The sequence below is a fragment of the Pseudopodoces humilis genome, chromosome 6, assembly GCF_049639895.1.
Source record: "Pseudopodoces humilis isolate 2021_Gansu_Grassland_sample_001 chromosome 6, ASM4963989v1, whole genome shotgun sequence".
Taxonomy (NCBI): domain Eukaryota; kingdom Metazoa; phylum Chordata; class Aves; order Passeriformes; family Paridae; genus Pseudopodoces; species Pseudopodoces humilis.
Genome location: NC_142205.1, coordinates 8,525,381 through 8,533,282, shown reverse-complemented (window position 1 = coordinate 8,533,282; position 7,902 = coordinate 8,525,381).

The window sequence follows — 7,902 nt, the reverse complement described above, 5'->3', positions numbered from 1 at the left end:
TGTCTGTGGAAATGGACTTCTTGTCCATGAAATGACTTCTGGGAAGTACCCCTCACTTACAAGGTGATCAGCTGCAGTTTGTTGTCACTGCAGCTCTGGGGCTGCAGTGGAGTGGCCGTGGCAGTCCTCCTTTCTTGTCAAGGGGCGCTGCAGTGCTGGCCAAGCACCCTCTCCTCCAACATGTCACCAACATTAGTGACATTTTCTGCTGTGCAAATTCTTTCCCATTTTGCAATGTTTGCCACAGGAGGGTTTTGTTGACTAGGAGGTGCTTTGAACAGCTTGACAAGGAAGGGGCATGATGTGTGAGGGTGGTCTGTCTGCAAAGGTATGGGCAGCACGGATGGAGAGTTTGGTGCTCCCCACCCAAGCTGCCCTTTCCCTTCCAGCATCAGCCCTGATGTGGGTTGGGACTGCTGAGCTGGAGGAATAGCTCAGGGAGAGCAGGAGGAAGACATGTTGTGATGCATCAGCACTCATTTTCACAAACAGCTTTCCATCTTCCAGAACAAGGCAAAGTTCCCGTATGAAAATGTTCTCAGTTGAATATATAATAAGAAGTAATAATAGATATTTCAAGATGTAAACAGTAGCTCTTTTCCTCTAGCAAAAAAAAAAAAAAAAAGAAAAAAGCAATTACAGCCTTTGCATGTTGTGTAGCTGTTTACTAACATGTAACATAACTCTAGGGATCAAAAGTGGAGGAAATAAAGTGGATTAAAGGAAATGTAGGGTTTTTTTTAAACTGAAAGTGTTCTTCATAAAACTATTATGCTGAGAGGATGACTAATGTAACCAGTGTGTGTTTTGAAGTGTGTCATTAACACTTTTTATTCTTTCTGAACACACAAAGAGAAACCCCAGGAGAGAATTAATTTACAAATCTGATTAAGCATAGTGCCTAAGTGGCAAAAAGCATCATACAATAAACAGTAGACTCCACAGGTAAGCAAAGCTTTAAAAAATAAAACAAACATACTTTACAGAGAGCCCAGATGTGTGCATTTTGGATAGTTTAATGTGTGTTTGATTAGATGTCAAAGTTACAGAAAATTAAAACAGAGGTCACACTGAGGTAATACCACTGACCTCTTTTTCCTTAAGCCACCATACTGAGATACTGCCTGTCTAGTGTAAAACATGTATCTGAATTTGGGAGGCAAAGACAAGAATGCAAACAGGAGAATAAGACCAAAGATAAGGATTTTCTTCCTGATGTTGAAAAAGACTTATAGATACCTTTTGTGTGGTTGTGTCAGCCTTTGCTCATGCACAGCTATAGAGTGGTTTGTGTCAGTGTTTCAGAACTAAGAAGTACTATTGATCAGCAATCAGAGGTTACCTCTCTTCAGGGACTTTCTATGTTTACAGAAGTTAGGATGCTAATTCAAATACCTTGTAGCTGTAGATCAGGGATGTCTGCAAACTACAGATAGACGGTTATTAGATGTTAAAGCTTTAAGTCTCATCAGTGGACCTCTGAATATTACACCTATCTTTTTAAATAGAAGAATATACTACTAGTGGTCTTCTCACCCCTTGGGATAACTGCCAATATACTTAGCACTTTTAAACAGCCCTCAGCATTTCATTCAAAAACAAGAGAGGTGACAGAGTGACTTGGCGTAAGTTAGACTCCCCCACATGAAGGAGTGAGTGGTGAAGTGCCCTGTCCCAATACTGCTGTGTCAGTTGTCTGGTACAGGTCCTACCTTCCACACTCCTCAGCACATCTGAAAGGGAGAAAAAAGTAAAAATCCATCCATCCCTGTGTTACCCTGGTCCCAGTGAACAGAAGGACTGTTTTGTCGTGAAAGCCCTGAACTGGATGTGAGATATCCAAGTTACTAAAGGTATCATTTCTCTAGTAATGAGATCCAAGGATTTTTCTGTTTCTACTTCCCTTTGCATAGGGAAGGTTTATTCATAACAACTTTCTCATACCTTTATCTGTTTTCTCTGTGTTGACTGTAAGGTCTTCACATTAAGCAAAGCTCTCTTGCTGTGTGTAGATTATCTAGAGTAGTCTCCTGTAGATACCAAGAGACTAGCAACAATGAAGAAGAGGTGAAGAGCTGCCAGTGTCCTGAGAAGGTAGAAAAACAAGAATCCATTAAGTAATGCCCTGAAACTTCTTTTCTGTGGTTTGATAAAACACACATTCAGTTACACAATGCAGACGCTGTCAGAGAAGCAGGAAGTCATGTCCCTGGTGTTGAGACTCTGTGCTGTAACTGCAGGGAGTCCAACACCTTGGACGGGGCTCAGGCAGAGAATCTGTGTCACACGAAAGGAGAGGAATGGAAACAGCGTGAAACCATCGGCAACAAAGGAAGGTGAACAAAAACAGGACAGAAGGGATCAGAGACACAGAGCCAAGTACAAGGTAAAAAAATAGACCCGTGGAAAGCTGGAAGGAAAACAAATAAACCAAGTTAAATTCTCCATCCTACCCCCCATTTTCTTCCATCTCACTAGTGCCTTGTTAACGAAATTTTCTCTCAATGCTAAAATCAACAAAAAGAATATGGCACTCTACATGACACTTGAAGGGTAAATATCTGCCTGAGGCTAGATCACAGGATCATCGAATATCCTGAGTGGGGAGGGGCCCACAAAGATCATCAAAATCCAACTCCTAGGTCTGCACAGGACACTCCAAAAATCACACCATGGGCCTGGGAGAGTTGTCCAAATGCTTGTTGAACTCTGTTAGGCCTGGTGCTGTGACCACTACCCTGGGGAGCCTGTTCCAGTGCCCAACCACCCTCTGGGTAAAGAACCTTTCCCTAATATCCAACCTAAACTTCCCCTGACACAACTTCAGGCCATTCCCTCAGGGTCTGTCACCGTCATCACAGAAAAGAGATCAGTGTCTGCCCCTCCTCTTCCCCTCATAAAGAATTTGTTACTTCAATGATGTCTCCCCTCAGTCTCCTCCAGGCTGAACAGACCCCTCAGCCTCTCCTCATATGGTTTCCCCTTGAGGCCCCTCACCACCTTTGTTGCCTTCCTTTGGATGCTCTATAGTAGCTTTATATCCTGCTTATATTGTGGCACCCAAAACTGCCCCCAGGACTCAAGGTGAGGCTGCCCTAGAGCAGAGCAGGAGAATCCCCTCCCTGTCCCCACTGGCAATGCTGGGCCTGATGCCCCCCAGGACATGGTTGGCTCTTCTGGACACCATGGCACTGCTGACTCATGAATGTTTGCATTTTGCATATGTCACATTTTGCAGACACAGTGCTCTATGGGTCCTATAAGGCTGGGTCATAACCACTGCATGCTACAGCATCTCAGATTCTGGTCCACAAACACACACTGCAGTTTAGGTGGCCTTTTTTTTTGTATGCAAGATTGTTTCCATGCAAGATGTGCCTTTTGTGGAGGTAATTTCTTTTCCCCTCCATGATGTCAAAGAAGTTTTTTGGGATTGTTGAGCAAAGATCTTCCCTTTCCTGAAATTCAGTGTCTCATGCAATGCCTCAAACCCAACACTCAGCTTGAAGCTTTAGCTGGGAATTATCACAGGGAAGCTGCACATAGGATCAGTTGGCCAGACCTATGCAGACTTTGACTTGTGATTCCTAAAGAAAATGATCACTAGATCAGTCCTATCCACAAAGCTATAGCTGGAGTCTGACAACATTTAGATACTTTTCAGCATGATTGATTTCCCATTATCTAATTAATTGCAGATTTCACATTTTCATGTTTCCTGCTTTGCCATGTGTCAAAAAGAACAAATGGCCCATCAGCACAAAGCAATGGCACTGAATTTGTCCTTGTCCTTGCATTTTTCCACAAATTGTGGCAGAACTCCAACCAGGCACTGGCAACAATGGCCCAGGAAGTCTCTGGGGGCTCCATCCCCTGCCTGGGGCTGGAGCCAAGCTGGAGGTGCCAAAGGCTCTCCAGGTGTCCCAGCCCCATGTTCACGGTCCTCACCAACAGAATATTTTGTTGATATCCAACCTCCTTGTTGCAATTTAAATGCACTGCTTCTTCCTCTCTTGGATTCTCAAAGACGATGATTTCCTGCTTGCAGTAGCTGGTTTTTGTTGCATAAGGAAGGGAGCTTGTTACAGTCGTTTCACTTGACTCTTCACTCAAATTCCATACTCATACCAATAAAAGAGTGGGAAATTGTCCTTGTTTTAGGTGGAATAAGAGATTGTAAGACAGTGTGAAATCAAGCCCATAATTTTTTATTCTAAACTATATACAGTATAGATACAGTTCCTACAGAGTGCTCATCTAGCATTCAGTTTCATTTCTCCATAGGAGTAATTAGCTGGCAGTGAGAAAAAGAATTTGATTAGGTCCACAACTGATTAGAGGCTAGTGCATAGCCAATTGAAATAAAGGAGAAGATACAAATTGATTTCAACATGTTTTGGGTCAGCCCCAATCTTCCAAAGCAAATAGAGAGATAAGACAGCATCTGCTGAGTATTCACCTGCCAAGTCTTTGGGCTGATCTCTAATTTTAGGTCCTGCAGGCAAGTGTCCAGGTTATTTACCACCTGGGCTGTTTTGATCTTCTCTCAAACGTGTGTATTGATGGACGAGCTCTCTTATCTCCAGCATGATAATACTGACCTAACTATACCAGCAGCATGGGGCTCGGGATCAATACTGATTCCTCCCTCATTCAGCTGAACAGCATTTTATTTGCCTAATTATTAATATCTATTAAATGCCTGAACTGGAAAATCTTGACTAAGCAGTTTAAATCGCGTGAGTTGGACACACTATAGAAATGCAGTGTATTATCATTACTGTACAATATGGGATGTACCTGCAACCTTTCCATCACAGATTCACTTGGTTCCATCACAGCTGATACAAATGATAGAATCCTATGGCTGGCAGCAGATTTGCATCAACCACATTAGGTATTATTTTTTCCCTACTGGGAACAGAACTCAACAATTTGCATACATAATTGCTGCAGCCCTTTTAATATGTTACAGATATCTGTCCTCTGAAAAAACCTGCTCTCCCATATAGGTATGCATGCGCTTGGTTCCTGGAGAGTGGGTTTATGGAAAGACATTGCAGCTCTAATTTCCTTCTCATTTCATTAGCTGATTCACCCAGATTAAAACTCAGTAGATTTTGCATGTCCAAGCACCCAGGTGAGAAATCTCCATGCCTAAATTTGTAAATACAACTTTTTCTTTCTTGGTTCCTCCTCTGTAACGAATATACTGTAGATTAATGGCTGCTAACTACTTTGTTGGTCTCCATAGGATGCATGAAGTCATTCTTCCATATCTTGATGGATTTTCACACCAAAAACCAATACAAATTCATTTGGGTTTCTTCCTATAATCTCAGAAGACACGACTGACAGATACACAGGATGCAGGTACCTTGGGTAAGAAAACGCTGTTTTTTGTAATTGAGACTGTGTTACCACTGCCTGATTTTGTTCATAAAGCTCACAGTTTCCTCCCTCCTTTAGTGAACATTCTGTTTGCTAAAGGCAGGTGTTTTCAGCTCTGTTTGGTAGCACAAATGCACAACCCTGCTCTGTTTCTCTGTCTGTCCTGGACTGCAGCAGGGTGCTAAGCATCAAGGCAGCTTAGAAGATGATCACAGTGAGGTAGAATATTCTTTTACTTCTATATGATGTGTTTGTGTCACAGTCACACAATAAGAAGGCCTGATTTTATCAGCTAAAGGAGAAATGTTTAATTTGCCAGCTCGTTCAAGCAGTGACCTCAGGCAGATGCCCATGCCCCCCAAAAGCACTTTAACAAAGTGGGTCTGAGCCATGATTTCTTCAAAGCCTCTTTGCACTGCGCTTGTCTATATATTTTGTGGAAGCTTAATGCAATACAAGTGCACACAAGGCCCCTTGTGGAAGATTAATGCAATAGAAAGCCTTTTTCCTACACCAAGGGAATGAAATAAGGCCATGACATCTCTGAGATTCAGATCTGAAATAACGTAACAAATCCTTATACTGCAGTATATCATAATGCCATTCAAGCCAGACTGGGCACTGGGATGCCCAGCCATCTTCCTGACCCTTGCCCTGCCTTTGCTGAGTGGTACTGGCCACTTGTTTTGCCCCATCTGATTTATTTTTTGTCTTTTAAAATGAAAGCAGTGATACCACTGCCTTCTGTAAAGCACTTTCAGTGTGGCAGTGTCAGAGGGAATTTTTAGGATGATGCTATTTAAAATTGCCAGGCATGGTTTAGGCAGAGCAGGACGATGGAATAAAGCAGTGTCTCTCAAGCTTTTCAATCTATGCTTCACTTCAGTCAGTTAAGAATAATTTCATGCCTGCTCACAGGAATGGCTGCAGGGCCTGGCGTCAGGGCACTGCATGTCTCGCTGGCTGGGGAGTGCTGGCAGAGAGGGGCATGCGAGCTCCCTGCAGCCAAACTCTCAAGGACACTAAGATACAAATGTTGTCTTTCATAATAACAGCAATTAACAGGAAAAGAACGTTACAAGGGACTGGCATTCAGTTTGAAGTACTTTTTCTTTTTAGATTTGGCTTTCAAGCATGTGTGTACCATAGCATTACATAAGCCCATGCTAAATCCCAAGCAAAATCAGGAAAAATTCAACTGCTTTGGAAAAGCTGGTGATTCAAACACTGCAGCAAACAACTGGTCAAGGCCAGGCAGCAAGCTGGGCTAGTGAGCTTCACATAGAGAGCCCACCAAATGCATGGAAGCCACTCAAGTCCACAGGAATCCACAGTATCCATACTATTTGTTGTTGTGATCCTTGGACCAAGCTCTTTGCCAAGCCAACGCCTGGGTGCAGCTCAAGGGGTATGACAGGTCGAGGACCAACCCAGAAAGCTCATGGGGTGAGATTGCACAGACATGACTCCTCCACAGGACACAGTCCTTCAACACTGCAGCAGCAACTCATTAACCCCGACACCCCACACACCTTCATGTAACCTCAGCTTAAGGTCTGAAAACAGCTCTCTCATGTGCTGCCACCCATCTTTGGGTACTTTGAACTTTGAGAAACCACCCCAAACTAAAAGCCAACCACACATAAAATAAAATGATGACTAAAAGCCACATGTGCACCAGTAGCAGTCTAGATACAGGGCCAAGCAGATGCAGTGACACCTGCCATTTGAGATTGGGGTGGGGAACTGCTTTACTTGGCAGAGTAAATAGAATCAAAGTGTCTCAAACTGGGCTTGGGCACCGACAAAACTGTTATTTTTGAAACTTCCTCCAGAAGTTCCACCTTCAACTTTCAGGTGTTTTGGTTTCTGTATCTAGGAAACAGAGTTCATGATCTGAATCACAGGTAAGATGAAGAATTAAGTGGAATTTGAGATACTGAGTCAGGGAGATGAAACTTGTCAGTGCCAGCCCTGAGTGTAGATCCCCTCATATGTGGGCAGATGAGTTAGTCTTTGCTAATTACTTAAACCTTTCAACACCCAAGAAAACAGAGGGAGGGAGTCCAAGGCACAGTGAAGGGCTTATCCCTGGACACAAGGATATGATGTAGTATGGAATTTTGAAAGAGAGAAGAAAGAAACATGCAGCAGATTCAATGACCCAAATCTGAAAAGCAGGGTAGGCCTAATTATTTCTTTAAGGCCATATGTGGGAAATAGCGAATGAAGTTTCTTGAATTATTGATCATCAGCTTCAGATCTCTGTCCTCACCACAGCTCAGGGCAGTCAACAGCTCTGATGTCACTGATCTTACATGCCGAGTCATGCTAGAGGACAGATTTTGGAAAAGAAAGACACTGTAACATTTAAAATTGTAAATATTACCATTCCAATCACCAAGTGCAGGCGGCAAAGAAACTGCAAAACAGTTCAGGTTTCAGGGTGTGGCTGCTGATGGCTCTCCCCTCTGCTTCTAAATATAAAGTTTTTTAGACTTCACAATGAAG